Here is a 25908-nt window from a genome sequence, read left to right on the forward strand (position 1 = left end):
TAAGTAACCATATTTAGCAGTTTACAATAATTACTATAAGAAATTGTGTTTTAAAATAGAAGTTTTTTGTAATTTAGATAATTAATGTCCTTAATCAAATTATAGAATGATTTAGTTATTTTCTTACGGTACAAATCTGCTAGTTAAATTTCTTTGTATGGCAACACTGCCGGGTCTCTCCCTCTTTCTCATTGACACCACTATTTATCAGTGATGCCAAGTTTTTATAGCTTAATAAGTACTAAAGAGAGGAAAATTGGTATAAATATGTAGTTTTGGATTTGAAAAAGGCATATAAAGGATTTTTTAACCAAAATAAAAAAAGCAAATCCTTCAAAAAATAAGACAAATTAAAATTTTAGCATTAAAATTAACGAAATTAAATAAAAAATCACAGGAAAACTAAAATTTCCCTTTGTTAAGTGAGAGAAATTTAAAAAAAATGTAATACAATTAAATGAAAATTTTTCGAAAAATAAAAATTTCTTTAAAAATTCAATTTTTTGTAAGCAGGGAAAATTTTACAAAATTTTATTAAATTTAAAATACAACTTTAAAACTAATGAAATTAAAAAATATATACAATTTAACGGTAAACATAAATTTCCTTAAAGGGAAATACAATTTTAAATGCGAGAATTGTAGGGATTAATGTTTTTTTTTATTACATTTTTATTTAGGGAATTCTTATAAACTTTTATAAGAATGTTTGAATTCTACTAAAAATAATGAAATTAAATAAGTAAATTTTAAATTTGTCAAGAAACTAAATATCCCTAAAAGGGTATTTTTTTAAATAAGCACCCCTATCGCGAATCAACATTTCACATGAAATATTTTCCCTTTTCCTTTTTTCGTTCATCAACTTTGTTCACGTGAAAAAAATTCCCCTTGTTGTGAAATTTTTAGATGGAATTTTGTAAACAATAAACAGCTGTTACGAACAAAATCAACTATTGTGAATGTAAAGTTCATCATGATATTCCCGATAGCAATTTTCCCTTCGAGGGAAATGGATATTTCATGGGAACAAAATTTCACATGTTATTGCCGATAGGGGTGAAGGAAATTTTTATAAACTTTTATAAAAATGTTTAAAATTTGATAAATCTAATAAAATTATATAAATTTTGAAAATTTGTCAAAAACGAAAATTTCCTCACAAGGGAAATTTTTTTTAGTTATAAAATTTTTATAAAAATGTTGAAATTTTGTTAAAAAATATGAAATTAAATAAAAATTTGGAAAATTTGTCAAAAAACTAAAATTACCCAAAAAGGGAAATTTTTTTAAGTAGAGGAAATTTTATAAAAATGTTTCTAATTTGTTTAGTCTAATAAAATTGAATATAAGTTTACCAAAAAGTGAAATTTTCTTAAGCAGGGGAAATTTTGTAAAATAAAATCCTAAATTTTACATTAAAACAAATGAAATTAAATAAAAATTTTGAAAATTTAAAAAAAAAATTCCCTTAAAGTGACATTTTTCTATGTAAGGGACTTTTATAGAAATGTTTAAAATTTGATTAAACTAAATTAAATAAAAAAAAAATTTCCCAAAAAGGGAAATTTTCTTAGGCAGGGGAAATTTTATAAAATGAAATAAAATCATAAATTTAACATTAAAACAAATTAATTTAAATATAAATTTTGAAAATTCCCTAAAGGAAAATTTTTCTATGTAAGTGAAATTTTACTAAAATTTAAAATCTAATGAAATTAAACAAGAATTAAACAAGAAAGGAAATTTTATAAAAATTCTGAAAATTTGTCAAAAAATAAAATTTCCCAAAAAGGGAAATTTTTTATTTAAGAATTTTTATAAATATTTATAAAAAATTTTAAATTTTGTTAAAAATAATGAAATTAAATAAAAAAATTTTAAAATTTGTCAAAAACTAAAATTTTCCAAAAAAAGGAAATTTTACAAACTTTTTTAAAAATATTTAAATGTTGTTAAAAATAATGAAATTAAATAAAAATTTTGAAAATTTGTCAAAAAATAAAATGTCCCAAAAAGGGAAATTTTCTTAAGCAGGGGAAATTTTATAAAATGTAATAAAATTATAAATTTAATATTAAAACTAATGAAGTTGAATTTTGAAAATTTAAAAAAAAATCCCTTAAAAGAAAATTTTTCTATGTAAGGGAAATTTTAGAAATTTAATCTTATTTTAAATCTAATGAAATAAAATAAAAAATTTTGAAAATTTTTCAAAAACTAAAATTTCCCAAAAAGGAAATTTTTTTTAAGTAATGGAAATTTTACTAACATTTTTAAAAATATTTAAATTTTGTTAAAAATAATAAAATTAAAAAAAATTTTGAAAATTTGTCAAAAAATAAAATTTCCGCAAAAAGGGAAATTTTTTCAAAATGTAATAAAATTATAAATTTAATATTAAAATTAATGAAATTAAATAACAATTTTAAAAATTGTTCTATAAACTAAAATTTCCCTTAAAAGGAAATTTTTTTATATAAGGGAAATTTTAGAAATTTCATTAAGACTAATAAAATTAAATAAAAATTGTAAAACTTCACAGAAAAACTAAAAATTCCCTTAAAAGGATATTTTTACAAATTTAAAATTTCACTTTAAAACTATTGAAATTAAATAAAACTTTTGAAAAATTATGAAAAAAAACTAAAATTTCAAAAATATGCCTTCAAATTTTAGCTGTAGGGCATCTAAAATGCAACTAAGAACGACGTGAATTATTATGATATATTATATTTTTTTTTTCGAAATACACTTAAAAATACAATAAAAATAATAATTGTGAATATAATTATTTTTTGCATTGAAAAACTCATAAAAAAAGAATATAATTCTATACAAAAAATAAACGTCACTACAGGTAACACACTACAGATCGCACAAAACGAATGATGGAATATTACGGATTTTGGGCATTTTTGGGTCAATACGGTACAACTTGCTGTTAAACATGATTTACTAATTCATTATAACGAATAATCACTGTATGAATTATGTTCGTAATAGAACTTCTACTAGCTGTAGTCACTTTTTTTTTGTTAAATTTGCAATACATTTATAATTTTCTGTCTTCTTTTGTTTAGAGATTTGTTTTTCTGTTGCTTATTTTTAAATAAACAATTCTCACGAAGTTTTATTTAATAAAAAAAAATAATAATATTGAAATTGTAGATGACTGAAATTGTATGTAATTGTCTATAAAGGTTTGAGCACAATAGTCTATCTTACCCATAAATTTTATATTTTAACTGCAATAACAATTCCTACTACCACAATTATTATGCGTATGAATCATAGCGAAATGTCTGAAATTATAGACATTTTACGATAAACAAGTGTTAAATTGCAAAAACATTTGAAAAATGTGTAAAAAATGAAACAACTTTGAACAAGTATGTGAATTAAATTTGAAATTAGCTGCAAACAAATAAAGGAATGTTTATTGTAAAGAAAACAATTGAATAATAAGATTGTTTAATATTGCCAGCAACAGTCAGTGGCCAATTACAATTCGTGATGACATTTAAAAACATCTTTCAGACAATTTGTGATAACGGAAGTGAGAGAAAGAGAGCAAATCGCAGCATTGGTTTAAACCAATGTTGCTAACATTAAGACACTATAAATTGCTAAATATTTGAAGCTTAAGATCTTCTGTTCAAAGTTTGTAAATTTCCCATGAAATTGCCTTTATTATTTAAATTCTTAATTGCCACCATAAAACTACAATATAAAATCTAAATTATTATAATTTTGTTTAAAACTGATGATTATTAATAATAAAAACCACCTCTTAGTTTACATTAATATTAATATTTTGTGTTACTAAAGAAACCTACACTTCCGCTTTACAACCCACAACTTTATAAAATTATATTTATTTTATTGCATTTTGTTTCGATTTGGGTGATAAACTATAAACGAAAAAAATATCTAAAGCTCAAATTAAATGCATGAAGTAATTTAATATTTAACAATAATTAAGTGAAAAATTAACATGAAAAAAAGCTAATTCATGACACTCTAGTTTTTTAAAATGACACCAAAAATAAACAAACTAAAAACTACACATTAAAAAACACCAGATTGTAATAGGAAACTTCAAGTACATGACTTGATTTAAAAACACTTAAATGTTAACTGAAATTAAAATCAGAACAAAATAATAAAAATGTGTTAAAATTTATAAGAACAAATCCTTTGATTCCATGTAAAAAATTTAAATTCTTATTAAAATCACTGGAAAATCTGAAATATTATTAATTTCCTTTAAGGGAAATTTTTGGTTTCTATAGAATTTTTAAAATTCTTATTTAATTTTATTATTTTTAATGTGAAATTTAAAATACCTTTTTCGGAAATTTTATTTTTCAGTTGAATTTTAAAAATTAGCATTTAATTTCATTTCATCATTAGTTTCAATGTTAAATTTTGCAAAATTTCCCTTCCTTAAAATTCTCTTTAAGGAAAATTTTTGTTTTTCCACAAATTTTAAATTTTAATGTTAAATTTAAAATTTCTTAAAAATTTGTAAAATTTCCCTATTTTTTTGATGTCAAATTTGAAATTTTAATAAACTTTATAAAATTTCCCTTACATAGAAAAATATACCTTTAAGGGAAATTTTGGTTTTCTATTGAATTTTTAAAATTTTTAGTTTTTTCATTATTTTTAATGTTAAATTAAAATTTTTTAAAAATTTTTAAAATTTCCTTTATATAAAAAAAATTCCCTTTAACGGGAAAATTTGGTTTTCCGGTAAATTTTCAAAATTTTTATTTAATTTCATTAGTTTTAATGTTAAATTTGAAAGTCCATTAATTTTTTTTAAAATTTCCCTTACTTAAAAAAATTTCCCTTTAAGGGAAAATTTGGTTTTACGGTAAATTTTAAAAATTTTTATTTAATTTCATTATTTTTAACAAAATTTAAACATTTTTATAAAAGCTTATTAAATTTCCCATACTTAAAAAAATTTCCCTTTAAGGGAAATTTTTATTTTTCTTGGCTTTTTCCAAATTTTTATTTAATTTCATTAATTTTACTGAAAGATTTCTAATTTTATTAAATTTCATATAATTTCCCTTGCATAGAAAAATATCACTTTAAGGGAAACTTTTGTTTTCTAATGAATTTTTAAAATTTATATTAAATTTCATTATTTGCAACAAAATTTAAACATTTTAATAAAAGTTTATAAAATTTCCCTTATATAAAAAAATTTCTCTTGAAGGGAAATTTTGGTTTTCCGTTAAATTTTCAAAATATTTTAAATTTAGTAAAATTTCCATTGCATAGAAAATAAGAAATGTTTTCCGATGAATTTTAAATTTTTTTATTTAATTCGTTAGTTTTAATGTTAAATTTGAAATTCCATTAAATTTTTTAAAATTTCCCTTTAAAGGAAATTTTTGTTAACCAATTAATTTTCAAAATTTTTATTTAATATCATTATTTGTAACAAAATTTAAACATTTAAATAATAGTTTTTAAAATTTCCTCACATAAAAAAATGTCCCTTTAAGGGAAATTTTGGTTTTCCATTGAATTTTCAAAATTTTTATTTAATTTCATTAGTTTTACTGGTAGATTTTTAATGTTATTAAATTTCGTATAATTTCCCTTCCAAAGAAAAATATCCCTTTAAGGGAAATTTTTGTTATCCAATTAATTTTCAAAATTTTTATTTAGTTTCATTATTTGCAACAAAATTTAAACATTTTAATAAAAATTTATAAAATTTCCCTTACATAAAAAAAATTCCCTTTAATGGAAATTTTGATTTCCCGTGGAATTTTCTAAAATTTTATTTTATTTCATTAGTTTTACTGTAAGATTTTAAATTTAATTGAATTTTATAAAATTTCCCTTACATAGAAAAATATCCCTTTAAGGGAAATTTTTGTTATCCAATTAATTTTGAAAATTTTTATTTAATTTCATTATTTGCAACAAAAATTAAACTTTTTAATACAAATTTATAAAATTTCCCTTACATAAAAAAAATTCCCTTTAAGGGAAATTTTGATTTCCCGTGGAATTTTCTAAATTTTTATTTAATTTCATTAGTTTTACTGTAAGATTTTAAATTTCATTGAATTTTATAAAATTTCCCTTACATAGAAAAATATCCCTTTAAGGGAAATTTTTGTTATCCAATTAATTTTAAAATTTTTTTATTTAATTTCATTAGTTTTAATGTTAAATTTGAAATTCCATTAAATTTTTTAAAAATTTACCTTACTTAAAAAATTTTATTTTAAGGGAAATTTTAGTTTTAAGTTGAATTTTCCAAATTTTTATATAATTTCATTAGTTTTAATTTTAGATTTAAAATTCCATTAAATTTATTAAAATTTGTTAAAAATTTAAAATATTCCTATTAGGGAAATTTGGTCAACATAGGGAAATTTTACAAATATTAAGAAATATGTTTAATTTACATTAAAAAGAAGCAAATATATTGAAAAATTTAAAATTTTTCTCGCAAAATAAAAATATCCTTTTAAGGGAAATTTTAGTTTTCCGTTGATTTTTCAAAATTTTTATATAATTTCAGTATTTGTAACAAAATTTAAACATTTTTATAAAAGCTTATAAAATTTCCCTTATTTCAAAAAATGTCCCTTTTCAGAAATTTTTTTTTTTTTTAGGAACATTTTCAATTTTTAACAAATTTTCAAAATTTTGATTTAATGTAAATTAAAAATATTTTCTAAATGTTAATAAAATTTCCCTTTGTTAAGAAAATATTTATTTCTTTTGTACCCACTTAATCACAATATTTTAATATTAGTTTCCTTTTAAAAATATCGGATCACTTAAAATCTTTACATTTTCAATACTCATCGCTTGCTAGTCATTGAAAATTTCGACGACAAATCAATTCTAAAAACTAATTACTGTAAATTCAAATCAATGAACACCAAATTATAAATCAAAACAGAAAAAAAAACCAAAACCGTCTTAAAAAGCAGCTGCTGACTTACACAAGACACGCTTGCTTGTATGTCAAATTTCTAACAAATAAAACGTGGTAATAAAAATATGTACAGAACAAACACGATAAAAATTGAAATTAATGATGTGAAATTTATATTAAAAATAACAAACTAATCACTGGAAACTTGAAATGAGGTCAATATTTTTTTATTTCAAACTGAGATTTTTCTAGAATTCTTAAAAAGAAAAATAAAAAATTATCAACATTTTTCTTAATGAAATAAAAGTAAAAATAATAATTAGAGAACAAAAAAAATAGAAATTATTAAAAGATTAAACAAAAAGAAACGGAAAACTGTTAGAAAATATTAGAATCTATAGAAAATTATAAGACCTTTAACAGATGAAAGTTTTGCCATTAAGAAATTAGAGTATGACTAACATTTCTAGACAAGACAGTCAGAGTCAAGTCAAACAATACACCAATTTATAATGGTATCAATAAAGAGAAAGAAATAAAAAAAAAATTAAGGTGATTGATGAGGCGTTAAGAAAGAAATATTAGAAAAGATATACATATGTGCATGTAACAGTATATCTAACGCCTTGAAAAATAACAAAATATATTGATTGTTTGGTATTATATGGATGACTGAAGATTTTAAATTTTAAATGGAAGTAATTAATTTAAATTTTTTTTTCTTTCATTTTTTTTTTTTGGGAAGTAAAAGGTAACTAATTTAATGCCAAAAAAGAAATAGAAAGTACAATAAAGAAATGAAAAACTTTGAACATTTTTATTATGAGAAATTGTTTAAAGGAAAAATATGTATGTTAAATAAATAAAATGTAAAGAAATTTACTTTATTCACATGGAGACTACCCACGATAAACATGACATTTATGTTGGTGTAGATTGTTGTGACAGCTTGCAAGGATACCAGACACACCAAGATACATTACATAAACACAGAGTTGTTAAAGTACAGACATGTAAATAAAACAGGAATGGGAGTAAGAGGCAACAAGAGACATTACATAAATACAGAGTTGTCAAAGTGCATATCAACATGAAACTGGAATCGAAGTTTTACATAATAGACAAATAAAAAGTGGGTTTAATATTATTTAGATTTGAGTTTTAAACCAAACCATAAATAATAAAAATTAACAACTAAATTTGTGAAAAATGTGTTAGGAAACATCGGAACTGTTACTACAAGTTTATCACGTGACTTGTGGTCAAATTGAGAGATGCATGTGTGCGGATATATTTAATTTTGTAGCGCATAATTTCATAACACAAAAAAATATTTTGTTATTGGGTGTATCACTTAAAAATGGGAGATTAACAATAGATGGCTTATCTTGTGATCTTGTTTTTAATAACTTAAATGTCATTTTGAAGCCTACATATCTGTAATTTATTCTCACTTAGTTATTGAACGCCAGGACAGCCAAAAAAAGTTTGAAGACCAAGAATAGGAGGCAATACTCCATGAAGATTGTTGTCAAACTCAACAAGAGCTTGCAAAATCATTGGGATCTGCTCAAGCATCAATATCCATATGTTGCCAGAAGGATAGAAAAAAGTCAAAGCTAACAATGGCGAATACTTTGAACAAATGATTCAAAATAAAAGCAAAAAATTAAAAAAAAAAAAAAAAAATCTCACATTTTTACACCCAAAAAATTTTTGCACATAAATTTTAAGGAAAGAGTGTTTCGAGATAGTTTTTGCTTAAATTTTCTTTAAATGTGTTTAAATTTATTAACACAATTCGTGTCTTAAACTTGTTTAAATTTACCGAAAGAATTTTGCTTTAATTAATTGATAAAATTAGGATTTAAACGTGGTTCTATTAATCGCTAAACGTTGCTTTAAAAGTAGTTCTATTAATCGAAAAAAAACTTTGCTATAAAAGTAGTCATATTAACTGAAAAGAGATTTAATTTAAACTTTCTATAAAAAAGATAATTTTATCGACAAAATTATGCACAATCGAAATTTAATATTTTAACAAAATCTTGTTTTAAACATCCTCTAAACGTGGTTTATTTTATTGAGAAAGCATACCTTTAAATATGAGTTAATATATTGACAAAATCTAGCTATAAACAAAATCCTTATATTGACAAAAATCTTGCTTTAATTATCCTTTAAAATCTAGCAAATCAAAGCCTAGTTTTAGGAACTATATAAACAACATCGTTATATTGACAAAATCTTGCTTTAAACGTGGTTTAATATATTAACAATGTCACACTTTAAACATATTTTAAATGTGGTTTAATGTATTGATAAAATCTTGATTTAAACATTCATTAAACGTGGTTTAATATATTGACAAAATCTTGCTTTAAACGTGGTTTAATGTATTGACAAAATCTAGTTTTAAACATCTTTTAAACGTGGTTTAATGTATTGATAAAATCTTGTTTTAAACATTCTTTAAACGTGGTTTAATATATTGAAAAAATCTTGTATTAAACGTGGTTTAATGTATTGATAAAATCTTGTTTTAAACATTCTTTAAACGTGGTTTAATATATTGAAAAAATCTTGTATTAAACGTGGTTTAATGTATTGATAAAATCTTGCTTTAAACGTGGTTTAATGTATTGACAAAATCTATTTTTAAACATTCTTTAAACGTGGTTTAATGTATTGACAAAATCTTGTTTTAATTATCCTTTAAGCGTGGTTTAATAAATCTAGTTTTAAACAACCTTTAAACGTGGTTTAATGTATTTACAAAATCTTGTTTTAATTATCCTTTAAGCGTGGTTTAATAAATCTAGTTTTAAACAACCTTTAAACGTGGTTTAATGTATCGACAAAATCTAGTTTTATACATACTTTAAACGTGGTATTGACAAAATCTAGTTTTAAACATATTTTAAACGTGTATTGACAAAATCTCGCATTAAACGTGGTTTAATGTCTTGCTTTAAACTTTCTATAAAAAAGATCTGTTTATTAACAAAGCATAGTTTTAATCGTGATTTAATAAATTGACAAAATCTAGATTTAAACAAAATCGTTTTATTGACAAAAATCTTAAACAGCTTTTAATATGTTGACAAAATCTTGCTCTAAACATTTTTTAAATATAGAACGTTTAATTTAAATAATCCTGATTAAAATTCTAATACAATTTATGGACAAAATCAAGCTTTGAATGTCCTTTAAAACATAGTTTTATTAATCTAGATTAAAACATAGATCTACAAAATGTTTACTTAAAACTGGTTCTAATTATTTTTCAGATTCTGGTTTAAATGAGGCTCAATTTAATATATTTATTGCTATTATTGCTATTTGTTGTTTAAACGTAGTTCAGTTTATTGCTCGAATTAAGGATTAAACGTGGTTCTATTTATGGTTCAAATGTAGGTTTAAACGTGGTTCAGTTTATTGTTCGAATTTAGAATTCAACATGGTTCTATTTATTGTTCAAATTTAGGTTAAAATGTAGTTATGTTTATTGCACAAGTTTTGGTTTATTTTTGGTTTAAATTTTATACCATGTAATGCTAATTATTTAACCAACATTGTTTATGGTTTTTTAAATCATTTCAGATTAGTCATTAATGACTTTTAACACTTAATAATACTTTCTAAATTTAGTTTTCAATACATAGGTAGTACAATATAATTAAAAAATATAAATAAAAAAACCACAACTTACTTATTTAAACATTATCCAATTAAATATAATGTAAAAAATATCCTTTCACTGTTTACTAAGCGCGTTTTTTGTTTCCAAATATATGCATTTGATTTCAAAATGTGATTTCAAAACCAAACCTCAAGATTAAGAAGATAAAAGAGAGTTGTATAGAAGTAAAACAGAGATGTTGAAAATTCCAGAGAAGAGAAGGTTTGGTTTTATAATTTATAGTTGATTTTTTGTTGCTGTTTTGGTTTTAGTAAATCCACATAAAATGTATTCCTTTATTTAAGATTCCTCGTTCGAGAATTTTAGGTGAAAAAAATAAGGAACATATAAGGGAATTCATAAAGTAGAATGTGTTGTTGTTGTAGATGATGATGTACGAGAGAGAGCGCGTAATAAAAATTCCAAGAATTTGCAATAACGAGAGAAGAAACTGAGATGTTATAAAAAAACGCTAAATTTGTTTTAATGTTAGAAAATAAGCAATACTTTTAAACTTCACTGTAAACTTCTATGGAGCACCGATTTTTTTGTTTGTTTTTAAATATATTTTAATACTTTTTTTATTTGTAAATATTTTTAAAATAATATTGAAGATTTTTAATGGTTTTTTTTTTTAATTTATAAAATTTTCTTATAAAAAGACAATTTATTTACATATTTTTTTAAAATTTCACCGGTTTTTATATGTTTTGCACACTTATTTCACTTATTTTTATAAATTTGTTTTAATTTTTGATATTTTTTTCAAATATTTCTTTTCCATATTTCACTTGAAATATTTCTTTATTTTTCTTTCCATTATCTTTTATTTGTATATTTTTTTTAATTTTCTTTATTTTTATGTATATTCTTATTCTTTTGTTTTCTTAACTTGTTGTTGTTACTTTCTTATAGGTACCAAACGAAAAAAAAATACAAATATTTTCTTAAACCGCCGTTAAAATTACGTCTTATTTACTATTTGCACCTTTCATCTTAAAACGTTAAAAGTAACTAATCCAAACAATAGTTTATTACCTGTTTTGAGTTGAAATTGTACCATTTGTGTTCAAACCTACATTCGTTACAAGCACAGGTTTTAAGTTAAAACCGAGTTCCAACCAGCCAACATGTTGCAAATGATCAACAATACCCTCACAAAATCTGACGCTCTCGAAGCTAAAACAATGATGATAACTACAGAAGCAGCATAAACCAACCAGAATTTATTGAAAACTGTGGCGATTATTGTTTAGTTTAAACGTGGTTTTAGTTATTGTTTAGTTTAAATGTGGTTCTATTTATTGTTTAGTTTAAACGTGGTTCTATTTATTGTTTAGTTTAAACTTTGTTCTATTTATTGTTTAGTTTAAACTTTGTTCTATTTATTGTTTAGTTTAAACTTTGTTCTATTTATTGTTTAGTTTAAACGTGGTTCTATTTATTGTTTAGTTTAAACTTTGTTCTATTTATTGTTTAGTTTAAACTTTGTTCTATTTATTGTTTAGTTTAAACTTTGTTCTATTTATTGTTTAGTTTAAACGTGGTTCTATTTATTGTTTAGTTTAAACGTGGTTCTATTTATTGTTTAGTTTAAACGTGGTTCTATTTATTGTTTAGTTTAAACGTGGTTCTATTTATTGTTTAGTTTAAACGTGGTTCTATTTATTGTTTAGTTTAAACGTGGTTCTATTTATTGTTTAGTTTAAACGTGGTTCTATTTATTGTTTAGTTTAAACGTGGTTCTATTTATTGTTTAGTTTAAACGTGGTTCTATTTATTGTTTAGTTTAAACGTGGTTCTATTTATTGTTTAGTTTAAACGTGGTTCTATTTATTGTTTAGTTTAAACGTGGTTCTATTTATTGTTTAGTTTAAACGTGGTTCTATTTATTGTTTAGTTTAAACGTGGTTCTATTTATTGTTTAGTTTAAACGTGGTTCTATTTATTGTTTAGTTTAAACGTGGTTCTATTTATTGTTTAGTTTAAACGTGGTTCTATTTATTGTTTAGTTTAAACGTGGTTCTATTTATTGTTTAGTTTAAACGTGGTTCTATTTATTGTTTAGTTTAAACGTGGTTCTATTTATTGTTTAGTTTAAACGTGGTTCTATTTATTGTTTAGTTTAAACGTGGTTCTATTTATTGTTTAGTTTAAACGTGGTTCTATTTATTGTTTAGTTTAAACGTGGTTCTATTTATTGTTTAGTTTAAACGTGGTTCTATTTATTGTTTAGTTTAAACGTGGTTCTATTTATTGTTTAGTTTAAACGTGGTTCTATTTATTGTTTAGTTTAAACGTGGTTCTATTTATTGTTTAGTTTAAACGTGGTTCTATTTATTGTTTAGTTTAAACGTGGTTCTATTTATTGTTTAGTTTAAACGTGGTTCTATTTATTGTTTAGTTTAAACGTGGTTCTATTTATTGTTTAGTTTAAACGTGGTTCTATTTATTGTTTAGCTTAAACGTGGTTCTATTTATTGTTTAGTTTAAACGTGGTTCTATTTATTGTTTAGTTTAAACGTGGTTCTATTTATTGTTTAGTTTAAACGTGGTTCAATTTATTGTTTAGTTTAAACGTGGTTCTATTTATTGTTTAGTTTAAACGTGGTTCTATTTATTGTTTAGTTTAAACGTGGTTCTATTTATTGTTTAGTTTAAACGTGGTTCTATTTATTGTTTAGTTTAAACGTGGTTCTATTTATTGTTTAGTTTAAATGTGGTACTATTTATTGTTTAGTTTAAACGTTATTCTATTTATTGTTTAGTTTAAACGTGCGTCTATTTATTGTTTAGTTTAAACGTGGTTCTATTTATGGTTTAGTTTAAACGTGCTTCTATTTATTGTTTAGTTTAAACGTGCTTCTATTTATTGTTTAGTTTAAACGTGGTTCTATTTTTTTTGTTCAAATTTTGGTTTAAACGTGTTTTTTTTTGTTCAAATTTGGTTTAAACATGGTATTTTTTTGTTCAAATTTTGGTTTAAACTTAGTTCTATTTATTGTTAAAATTTTAGTTTAAATTTGGTTCTATTTATTGTTCAAATTTTAGTTCAAATTTGGTTCTATTTATTGTCCTAATTTAGGTTTAAACGTGGTTCTATTTATTATCCTAATTTAGGTTTAAACGTGGTTCTATTTATTGTCCTAATTTAGGTTTAAACGTGGTTCTATTTATTGTCCTAATTTAGGTTTAAACGTGGTTCTATTTATTGTCCTAATTTAGGTTTAAACGTGGTTCTATTTATTGTCCTAATTTAGGTTAAAACGTGGTTCTATTTATTGTCCTAATTTAGGTTTAAACGTGGTTCTATTTATTGTCCTAATTTAGGTTTAAACGTGGTTCTATTTATTGTCCTAATTTAGGTTTAAACGTGGTTCTATTTATTGTCCTAATTTAGGTTTAAACGTGGTTCTATTTATTGTCCTAATTTAGGTTTAAACGTGGTTCTATTTATTGTCCTAATTTAGGTTTAAACGTGGTTCTATTTATTGTCCTAATTTAGGTTTAAACGTGGTTCTATTTATTGTCCTAATTTAGGTTTAAACGTGGTTCTATTTATTGTCCTAATTTAGGTTTAAACGTGGTTCTATTTATTGTCCTAATTTAGGTTTAAACGTGGTTCTATTTATTGTCCTAATTTAGGTTTAAACGTGGTTCTATTTATTGTCCTAATTTAGGTTTAAACGTGGTTCTATTTATTGTCCTAATTTAGGTTTAAACGTGGTTCTATTTATTGTCCTAATTTAGGTTTAAACGTGGTTCTATTTATTGTCCTAATTTAGGTTCAAACGTGGTTCTATTTATTGTCCTAATTTAGGTTTAAACGTGGTTCTATTTATTGTCCTAATTTAGGTTTAAACGTGGTTCTATTTATTGTCCTAATTTAGGTTTAAACGTGGTTCTATTTATTGTCCTAATTTAGGTTTAAACGTGGTTCTATTTATTGTCCTAATTTAGGTTTAAACGTGGTTCTATTTATTGTCCTAATTTAGGTTTAAACGTGGTTCTATTTATTGTCCTAATTTAGGTTTAAACGTGGTTCTATTTATTGTCCTAATTTAGGTTCAAACGTGGTTCTATTTATTGTCCTAATTTAGGTTCAAACGTGGTTCTATTTATTGTCCTAATTTAGGTTTAAACGTGGTTCTATTTATTGTCCTAATTTAGGTTTAAACGTGGTTCTATTTATTGTCCTAATTTAGGTTTAAACGTGGTTCTATTTATTGTCCTAATTTAGGTTCAAACGTGGTTCTATTTATTGTCCTAATTTAGGTTTAAACGTGGTTCTATTTATTGTCCTAATTTAGGTTTAAACGTGGTTCTATTTATTGTCCTAATTTAGGTTTAAACGTGGTTCTATTTATTGTCCTAATTTAGGTTTAAACGTGGTTCTATTTATTGTCCTAATTTAGGTTTAAACGTGGTTCTATTTATTGTCCTAATTTAGGTTTAAACGTGGTTCTATTTATTGTCCTAATTTAGGTTCAAACGTGGTTCTATTTATTGTCCTAATTTAGGTTCAAACGTGGTTCTATTTATTGTCCTAATTTAGGTTTAAACGTGGTTCTATTTATTGTCCTAATTTAGGTTTAAACGTGGTTCTATTTATTGTCCTAATTTAGGTTTAAACGTGGTTCTATTTATTGTCCTAATTTAGGTTCAAACGTGGTTCTATTTATTGTCCTAATTTAGGTTTAAACGTGGTTCTATTTATTGTCCTAATTTAGGTTTAAACGTGGTTCTATTTATTGTCCTAATTTAGGTTTAAACGTGGTTCTATTTATTGTCCTAATTTAGGTTTAAACGTGGTTCTATTTATTGTCCTAATTTAGGTTTAAACGTGGTTCTATTTATTGTCCTAATTTAGGTTTAAACGTGGTTCTATTTATTGTCCTAATTTAGGTTTAAACGTGGTTCTATTTATTGTCCTAATTTAGGTTCAAACGTGGTTCTATTTATTGTCCTAATTTAGGTTCAAACGTGGTTCTATTTATTGTCCTAATTTAGGTTTAAACGTGGTTCTATTTATTGTCCTAATTTAGGTTTAAACGTGGTTCTATTTATTGTCCTAATTTAGGTTTAAACGTGGTTCTATTTATTGTCCTAATTTAGGTTTAAACGTGGTTCTATTTATTGTCCTAATTTAGGTTTAAACGTGGTTCTATTTATTGTCCTAATTTAGGTTTAAACGTGGTTCTATTTATTGTCCTAATTTAGGTTTAAACGTGGTTCTATTTATTGTCCTAATTTAGGTTTAAACGTGGTTCTATTTATTGTCCTAATTTAGGTTTAAACGTGGTTCTATTTATTGTTCAAATTTTGAAACAAATCGAAGGACCATTGGGTAAGAGTATTAAACTAAAAAATCGCGCTTAAAAAATCACAATGGGCATCACTGCTTTTGTTTTCTCTCTCATACCGATGTTTTTCTTTACACTCAATGTGTGAATCTCTTCTCATACTCTGGCAAACAAACAAATAAACAGCTAGATCCAAAACAATAAAAAAACTCAAGAAGTATTTCTTTTTAACTGAATTAAAAAAGAAACTGGTTAAATTCTTCTTCTTGTTTTTTCTACTTCTTACCATGTAAGCTGTTGTTGTTGTCTGTTATTCTGTTTATTTTTTAACAAGCCTGGCTTATAGAAGAAAAAACGCTATAAAGCTTCTTCTCTACCACTTATGCTTATTGTTAATGCAGCAGACGTTGTTTTTAGTTTGTTTGTTGATGTGTAGTTTTATATCTGTGTGTTGAATAGGTCTGCAGCACAGTGTCTAAGAAGAATATCTCATTAAAATTTTAAAGAAACAAAATATAAATGAAATTCGTATTTTTTCCTCATCGTGTTCAACGTTTGTCGCCTTCTTGCATTGAACTTTTCAAATAAATTGTATTGGTTGGTGTTTGCTGTAGATGGATGAATAGTTTGTTTGTTTGTTTGGTGGCAGCTTGTACATAGTTTTTTAATTCCTTGTCTTTTGGTTGTAATTCATTATGAATAAATAGTTGTTGTTTTTGTTGCATTTAAGAATTTATGAACTTAACCCGATTTAAGACATTTTCCGAATTTATGACTTTAACATGTCTGACATTTTAATGTAACCAACGTCATACCAACTAACCAACCAAAAAAAAATAAGAAGAAATAGTGGATAACTAATGAAAAACACGTACCATTAACATGTTAAGCGTGAAGTTGTATGTGTTAAATGTCATTTTGGAAACCCTAAATGTCAAAAAGTTTTAGCAGAGAAATTTGGTACAAATAAATATGTAGGCTGTGGAATTTGTTCCAAAATGAATGGAAAAAAACTAAAACGGGGATTGTGTGTAAATGGAAACCATACAGATACTATAAATCAGGGAGCGAAAATGAAGAAAATATGGGAGAACAGTGGCAAGAAAACCATTTTGATCGTTTTTAACTAGATTTTAATCCAAAACTTTGCAAAGTTAAAATTTCGTAAATTCCCATTTTTTAATCCCGAGTTAAGAATTAAATTAAAAGTATTGACTTACAAATGAGGGATTCTTGGCCTCAAAAGATGAGCAGTTCTTTTGTCTCAGAATCCATATGTTGCCAGAAAGATGGAAAAATGTCATAGCTAATAATGGCCAATACTTTGAATAAATTTATATTGTAAAAATCTTTCAAAATAAAAGCTACAAATTTAAAAAAAAAAATCCCGCATTTTCAAGTCATACACCCAATAAAATAAAATAACACAATTTTATAAATTTTAATTAAATTCCTAACTGGATTAGAAATAAAAGGAATTCATATTATTTGGGAAATAAACACAATTTAGATGCTTTAAATTAAACTCATTACTGGGTATTAAAAATCCCCAAATTGGGAATTTACGAAATGACAATGTCACCTATGATTAGATTAGGTTTTTTAGAGTTTTTGAAAATTCGAACTTAATTTCGAATTTTCGAATATTAACGAAATCTATTTAAAATTGCAAATATTTAATTTAAATACTCTATTTTCTATATTTTAATTTATTTTTATTTAAATTTCAAGGATTTTCAAGTAAAAAAATTTTCGAAATTAATTTCGAATTTTCGTACATTAACAAAAAGTCTAAAAATGAGTTATAAAATAATTTTAAGGATGTTCTTTCTTTGTTTAACCTGTTTTTTATTGAATTTCTAGGATTTTCTAGAAATTCGAACTTAATTTCGAATTTTCGAACATTCGAAAATAGTATAAGAAATGCTCATAAATGATTCTAATGATGTTCTCTCGTTGTTTTAAGTGTTTTTTTAATTTCTAGGTTCTTCAAGTTCAATAAATATTATTGTGGCTGACAAAAAACCCAGTTTATTTTTTTTTAAATTCCCAAAGTGGGGATTTAATTTAAAAATAATGGGAATTCAGAAAAATCCAAAAAAAATTAGAAATATTATTTGGGATAAAAATAACGCCATTTAGTTAATTTTTATTGAATTCCTAAATGGGGATTAAAAGCCCAAATTGGGAATTTTGGAAATTTTAACAATATCATCAAAATTTAATAAATAATCATATAAAGCCTTTATATTGCAACTTGTTATACACAAAATATATGTTTTAATGAAATTCCCAAAGTGGGGATTTAATTTAGTGATATTGGGAATTCTCCAAAATCAGAAAAATCTTCAACCAAACTTCAATAAATATTATTAAGGATGAAAATAACCAAGTTTAAATTTTTTTAATAAAATTCCCAAATGGGGATATAAAATTCCCATAGTGGGGATTGAATTTAATGATAATGGGAATTCTCAAACATCAAAAAAAATATTTAAAAAATTCTATTAATATTATTTGGCATAAAAATACCTCCATTTAGTTAGTTTTTATTGAATTCCTAACTGGGAATTAAAAATGCCCAAATTGGGAATTTAAGAAATATTCAAAATATCATCTAAATCCAATAAGTAATCATATAAATTCTTTACATTGCATCTAGTTATACACAATATATGTGTTCTAATGAAATTCCCAAAATGGGGATGATTTAATTTAGTGATAATGGGAATTCTCCAAAATCAGAAAAATCTTCTCGCAAACTTCAATAAATATTATTAAGGATGAAAATAACCAATTCGAATTTTTTTAATAAAATTCCCAACTGGGGATATAAAATTCCCATAGTGGGGATTTACTTTAATAATAATGGGAATTCTCAAACATCAAAAAAATATTTAAAAAATTCTATTAATATTATTTGGCATAAAAATACCTCCATTTAGTTAGTTTTTATTGAATTCCTAAATGGGGATTAAAAATGCCCAAATTGGGAATTTAAGAAATATTCAAAATATCATCTAAATCCAATAAATATCATCTAAATCCAATAAATAATCATATAAAACCTTTATATTGCAAATTATTTCACACAAAATAGATGTTCGAATGAAATTCCCAAAGTGGGGATTTAATTTAGTGATATTGGGAATTCTCCAAAACCAGAAAAATCTTCTCCCAAACTTCAATAAATATTATTAAGGATGAAAATAACCAAGTTTAATTGTTTTTTTTTAAATTCCCAACTGGGGATATAAAATTCCCATAATGGGGATTTAATTTAATAATAATGGAAATTCTCAAACATCAAAAAAATATTTTAAAAAAACTGAATTAATATTATTTGGGATAAAAATACCTCCATTTAGTTTTATTGAATTCCTAACTGGGGATTAAAAATACCCAAATTGGGAATTTAGAAAATGTTAAAAATATCACCTAAATTCAGTAAATAATGATATAAACCCTTTATATTACAACTAGTTACACACAAAATATATGTTTTGATGAAATTCCCAAAGTGGGGATTTAATTTAATGATAATGGGAATTCTCCAAAACCAGAAAAATCTTCTAACAAACTTCAATAAATATTATTAAGGATGAAAATAACCAAGTTTAATTTTTTTTTAAATTCCCAACTGGGGACAAAAAATTCCCATAGTGGGGATTTAATTTAATAATAATGGGAATTCTCAAACATCAAAAAAAATATTAAAAGAAATTCAATTAATATTATTTGGGATAAAAATACCTCCATTTAGTAAGTTTTTATTGAATTCCTAAGTGGGGATTAAAAATGCCCAAATTGGGAATTTAGGAAATTTTAATAATATCACCCAAATTCAATAAATAATCATATAAAAACCATTATATTGACAACTAAAACCATTATATTGACAACTAAATTGAAATTTACTTTTCTCACGAGAAAAATTCTAATACTATATCTTTTTTTTAAATATCTCACAATTAGTATTAAACTGAATGTTCCAATTACTAAATCATGTTGCCATTACCTTGAATAACTAATATTTGTAATGGCATTCGTGGCTTTGGTAAAAAAAAAATAATAAAACAAGAAAAAGAAAAATATAGTTTATTAATATTTCCACCATATACCAGAGTATTTGTTTAAAATATTTAGAACAAACATATTGCAAATACTTACAAACTAACAACCACGATATACTACTTCTGTACATATGTAAACCAACCACCTTATAAATACAGGTTATATACTTAAACATGTACGAGTATATTTCTTGTGTCATTGTTCTTTTTTGCAAAACAAAAATAATAAAAATAAAAATAAAATATATAATAAAAAAAAGCAACAAGCCGGCTTTTTAAACTACTAAAAGACAAGTTATATTTTTCTTTCTTTTCTTTTCATTTTATTTTTTTACATAAACCGTAAATTTTATGTATGAACAACGCTCATACAAAATAATAAAAAAAATAAATTTAAAAAAAAATGTACTCGCACCAGTATTCATACTCATACTCCAACTGCTGAAGTGTATTAAAATTGAAATTGTACGAATATAATTAAACATACTCTTACTCATAAATATGAACGTATCAACATTTAGGGCGGCCCTTATTTTGCACTTTTTATTTGCACTTTAGACCAAAAAAAAAAATTCTTTGAAATCCGCCAATTTCAAATTGGTCCCCTTGCTAACCCTTAATATATACGAGCTTCTGGAACATCTGAATCTCTCGATTCACCATTTGGTGATTCCAGATATCTGGAAGGTTGCTCGAGTTATCCCAATTCTAAACCCGGAAAAATCTAAACCCTAGGAGAATCATACCGCCCCATCTTCTTATTATCACCTGTAGTAAAAGTTTTAGAATCCCTCACCACACATCAACATGGATTCAGGGAAGCGCATAGCACAATAACAGCTCGTCAATGACCTCAATCAGCAACGGCCGTGTCAATGAAGCATCGTTGCCGCACTGGATTTATCCAAGGCATTCGACACGGTCGATCTCTCGATGCTGATTAATGACTTAATAAACTCCACACTCCCCAATGATGTCAAATGCTGTATAGACAACTATCTATGTGGAAGACATGCGTCAGTTCAGAGGTCAGAAATCAAAAGACCGCAAGATAAAAATGGGCGTACCACAAGGAGCTTCCAGAACACATCCCTCCCAAAAAAACATGTCTCTATGGAGATGATTGCACTATAATTTCATCAGGTGTCAAAATCGACGACATAAGTGCCAAAATCACCCAATACCTGGCCACCATAAAAATGGGCGTACCACAAGGAGGAGCACTATCACCGATGCTCTTCAACATGTATCTTGCCAAGCTTCCAGAACACTCCCCCCCCCCCCCAAAAAAAAACATGTCTCTATGGAGATCATTGCACTATAATTTCATCAGGTGTCAAAATCGACCATATAAGTGCCAAAATCACCCAATACTTTTTACTTTTTAAGGTGCTCCAAAATCCTCGGTATCCCTTTTCATCTCTTGCACTAAAGAAGTAAGGATGTCGCTCAACATCTCAGTCGAAGATCGAACTATCCCCACAGTTCAAAAACCGAAAATTTTAGGGGTAGTCTTCGACAGCCTCCTTCACTTTTCAAGACACGCAACTTACATCAACCAAATAGAAACAAGGTCCTTAAAGCTCTAGCTCCTCTTGGAGCATGAACAAAGAGACGATTGTATGGACCTTATTCCTTAGACACCAAATGACGAGGTTTACAAACGGCCCAAAATAATGCTCTCCCTCCGGATAGCAACTGGTTGTGTCAAGATTACGAATGTGGATCATCTACATGAGGAGACCACTGTCGGTCAGACAGCATAATCAGCCTTATCATGTAAGGCGTTTGCGTTTTACGACAACGACAGCTTCGTACTAGATTAGTGAAACAGATTGAATAATTTCTTTAATCTAGTACGAAACTGTCGTTGTCGTTAAACGACTACGCCTTACATGATAAGGCTGATTGTGTTTTTGAATAGACGGTTCCTGTTGGCATGCCATCTGCCGAGTCACCCCAACCATTAGATGCTGATGCAGGATCCCTTCTTCGACACATCTGGATGGACTTTCGACGCCTTCGCAGTGACATCGGACGTCAACCGATTGTCTATTGCAAGTGCTCGAAAAATGTAGCATCAAACAACAGTTTCTGAAGCCATTAATGGCTACAGATGCAACAGATTCCTAAACGAACACCCCCTGCGATCTCGGATTATGAGAGACAATTACCCAGGCATTCAAGATCAATATTAGCACAATTAAGAGTTTCCTCAACTGTTACCGAGAACGAATCGTTCCTGGCACTTTAAACCGCTACCCCGCCTGTAATCAAAGTCCTCATGACAAAATTCATTTACTTAATTTTCCCATCAGGTCTACAAATGTGGCGCAGTTTCTCCGGCTCCCACTACTACCTACAGACATCAACACAAACAATTAAAACTATATATTCTTATAATTTCAGGAAAGAACAATCGGTCACAGTCGAACTGTTACAACAACAACTGCTTGAAACGCCAAGACAGCCCAATGCAAATCTATGCAACTGTGTGAGGCCGGATATATCCATTAGCAGTCCTTAAAAATCAACAAAGCCCCATGAACTGACATCTCTCCAGAAATACTAAAAGCTGATCCCAACGTCAGTACGCGATTAATCCTCGCGATAATCGAAAAAGGCGGGTATTATTGTTAAAATACTAAAAAAAAGGAAATCTGTCTTAGTGTACTAACTGGAGGGGAATAACACTTTTGAATATGGTGAACAAGCTGGTAGCGCCTATAATCATAAGACGACTCACATCCGCCTTGGAACCAGAATTCCGCCACGAAAATCCAGTGTGAATCAAGTAACCTGCCTAAGGTTAATCGTTGATCAGTCTGTGGAGTGGAGATCTCCCTTATATCTCGTATTTATAGACTTGGAGAAAGCTGTTTATAAGCTCGCTCATAATACCATCTGGAAGGCACTTAAATGCAAAGGCACCCCACCAGAACTAGTATCTCTTATTAGAAGTCTATACAATGGCTCTACTTGTAGGTAACTCCATGAGAACAATCTCGGCAACAGAATATACGTAAATACCGGGATACGGCAGGGATGCGTCATGTCACCTCTGCTGTTTAACATTTCTCTTGGTGTAGTAATGAAGACCGCAACAGAAAACTCCACCGGAATTCAGTGGGGCCTATACAAGCGGCTAGGTGACTTAGATTACGCCGATGACATTTGCGTAACGTGCAACGACATGTCTCAAAAATTAAGACTCCTAGAGGCAGCGAAAGCAGGTTTAAAGATAAACTTAGAAAAGACTAAATCCAGGAACAGGCGGCCTATTCAGTTAAGCGTCACCATGGTTGAAGAGGTTAACAGCTTCAGCTATATCGGCAGTATTATCAACAACAATGGAGGATCTATTACTGATATCGAAAACCGCATCAAGTGTGCCCTACAGTCTTCTAAGTCCTGTATGGAAAGCTACCCATATATCCAGAAAAACGAAAATCCGCATGTTCAATTCCAACGTGAAGTCAACTTTATTGTATGGCTGCGAGACTTGGAATGCACTCCACGTATTTGCCAATAGATGCCTGAGGAGAATTTCAAAAATGTTATATCCAACTGCGACCTGTGGACAACCACAAATCATGTCCCTCTGCGCATCGAAAAATTGAGACGTAGGTGGAATTGGATAGGTCCCAAACTATGTAAACCCGCAGATGACCTAACACGAGCAGCCATTGAGTGGAACCCACAGGATAACAGAAGAAGAGGAAGAGGAAGACAGAAAACCGCCCACACGTGGAGAAGACTGTTGGATTCTAGCAATCATAAGGAAGTCATGGAATGAAATCAAACTAATAGCTTGCAACAGATCAAATATATTTGTTAGAGAATTAAGCCAATATGTACTGTGTTCGAAAGTGAAGCGTATTCCAGAGAGCGTTCTGCATCGATCGAAACAATTAGTAGTCGGACGGGGCAAGGTCTGGACTATAAGGTGGGTGAGGCAAAACTTCCCAACCACTTCTTTCTAAATAGTTTTTAACAGGTTTTGCAACATGTGGCCTAACGTTGTCATAAGTACATGATTGCGGTTTCATGTCCGATCGCATATCCTAGGCGTTTTTCGACCAATGCTCGCTTCAAACGTTCGGTACACGTTCCCTGTGATGGTGTGAACAGATTTCAGCAGCTCATAATAGATAGGACCCTTTTGCTCCCAGCAAATACAGAGCATTACCTTAGCGCCATAGATATATGACGATGGTGTTGATTCGGCTGGTTGGCCGGACTTCACAAACGATCTCTTACGTTTCGGCTTATCGCTATCGCAATTAATGATTCGGAGCAAAAATTATGTTTTACAACGTTCAAGCAACATTTCAGACATAGACATAATAGTCTATTAAGGTATCTCAGCATCAGTTCGAATGCTACCCAATTTACCTGCTTTTGGATAAAGTCTGCTGCTTGCAAACATTTAGAAATTGCTGAGTGAGTAGCTCCCAATAATTGTGCAAGCTCTTGTTGAGTTTTACAACAATCTTCATGGAGTAATGCCTCAAATTCTTGGTCTTCGCCTTGCCTGGGCGATCTTTGTCTTCCGTGTCAAAATCACCACTTCTGAATCGCACGTTGAAACCGATGGAACATATTCACCACAAGTTTCGGTGAGCAATCGGTGTGCTTCAGCGGCACTTTTTTCAAATTAAAGAAGTAAAGCAAAACTTCCCACATATGACGCTGCGTTGACACTAAATTGAAAATAAATAACAGATATGTACCCTTCAAAATTACATATAAGTTATTCAAAATCCCGAATTTTTAAGTCATACACCAAATATTTTTTTAACCGATTTTGCTCAAATTTTCCTCATATAATTTTAAGATGACAGAGAGCAATTTTACACCTTAGGAGCATCGAAAATCGCAAAAATACAAAAGAAGGACCACCCTAATATACATACTTTCATACAGTCTTGCATACATATGTGTTGATTAAAAAAAAAAGAAGTCAAGTTATTAATAATAAACTACCTTGCTTTAAGTAAAAAAAAAAACTAAAATAAAGCTGATTGCAAAACAACTTCTTTCATTTCTTCATACATTTCATTTGCAATTTGCTCGGCCAACTTCATCCAGAGGGAATGACTGACTGACTGAATGGTCGCTTGTTTGGCACAGCGCGTTCTAAAAACATACCCGATATGGATACACATAATACACACTCACACCTCTGCACTCTTGCATATATCTCGTATTTTTTCCAACAAAGTGGGGAAACAAATGTTGTTGTTGCAAAGTTGTTGGTTTAAAGATACTACATACTCACATATGAGCAAGGAAAAAAAATGTTGCTACACTTTAAGAAAATTTTAGGTTGTTTGGTTTAAAGTTTACTGGATCCATCAAGAGCTATAATATACCACAAAAATTATTTCTAAAGCTTAGTACTCTGTTCATATTTGAGAAAAATTATGGTTTTTTCATGCGAAAAATTTTACATGCTGTTTGACAGCTAGCTGTTCGTGCGAAAGAAGTGCAGCGTATGTTATTTCGTGTGGAAAAATAAGGTTGCCAGATGTATTTCACATGTTTTCCACAATAAAAACAGAGTACGGCTTTTGCGAAATTATTTCGCATATATTTCATTCCAACTATTTTATATGTAGTTTGACAGCATTTCGCACGAAATTTTGAACAGAGTACCTACCTTAAGGGAATTACCAAAATGGTGAAATTGGTTGATAATGCGAATTTTCACACATTTTAATTAAATTTAATTAAATTCCTAACTGGGGCTACAAAATTCCCAAAGTGGGGATTTTGTTTAGTGATAATGGGAATTCAGAAAATCCAAAAAAAATCTTTAATAAATTCTTTTACATAATTTCCTAACTGGGATTAAAAAATTCCCAAATTGAGAATTTACGATATTATAAAAATTTCACCAAAATCCAAAAAAAAAAAATGTTTGAT

At 27.0% G+C, this 25908-nt stretch overlaps 1 protein-coding gene across 1 annotated transcript in view; it reads right to left on the reverse strand.

Moving 5' to 3' along the window:
• LOC135950843 (serine-rich adhesin for platelets) overlaps nt 1-11807 on the reverse strand; it is a 241234-nt gene extending 229427 nt beyond the window's left edge. Inside the window, exons 1-2 of the mRNA XM_065500368.1 lie at nt 11112-11807; nt 10635-10898 (exon numbers count right to left, since the gene is read on the reverse strand). The gene's annotated coding sequence lies outside the window, so the exon portion shown is untranslated. The remainder of the gene's footprint in view (nt 1-10634; nt 10899-11111) is intronic.
• Nucleotides 11808-25908: the final 14101 nt, after the last annotated feature.

The sequence above is a fragment of the Calliphora vicina genome, chromosome 2 (assembly GCF_958450345.1).
Source record: "Calliphora vicina chromosome 2, idCalVici1.1, whole genome shotgun sequence".
In the NCBI taxonomy this organism is placed as follows: Eukaryota; Metazoa; Arthropoda; class Insecta; order Diptera; family Calliphoridae; genus Calliphora; species Calliphora vicina.